This window comes from Eimeria mitis, genomic scaffold (genome assembly GCF_000499745.2).
Source record: "Eimeria mitis Houghton genomic scaffold, Emh_scaff5530, whole genome shotgun sequence".
NCBI lineage: Eukaryota > Apicomplexa > Conoidasida > Eucoccidiorida > Eimeriidae > Eimeria > Eimeria mitis.
The window spans coordinates 1,850-2,131 of NW_013573803.1; positions in this window are offsets into that span (position 1 = coordinate 1,850).

The following is a 282-nucleotide window of genomic DNA, read 5'->3' on the forward strand; positions in this document are numbered from 1 at the left end:
ATTATACTGTTATATAAACAAATAAAATATATAAACAAATGTAATATTATTTTTAACAAAAAAATAAAATAAAATAAAAACAAACAAAAGAAAAATACAAATCATACAAATACAGGAAACAAACAGAAAAAAAACAAAGAAATACAGATAGTATAAACACAGACAGAGAAGAGAAACAAATAAAACAAAAACAGACAACAAACGAGAAAACAGCCAAAAAACAAACAACAAAGAAAAAGAAAAGAAAAGAAAAAGAAAAGGAAAAGAAACGAAAAGAAAAGA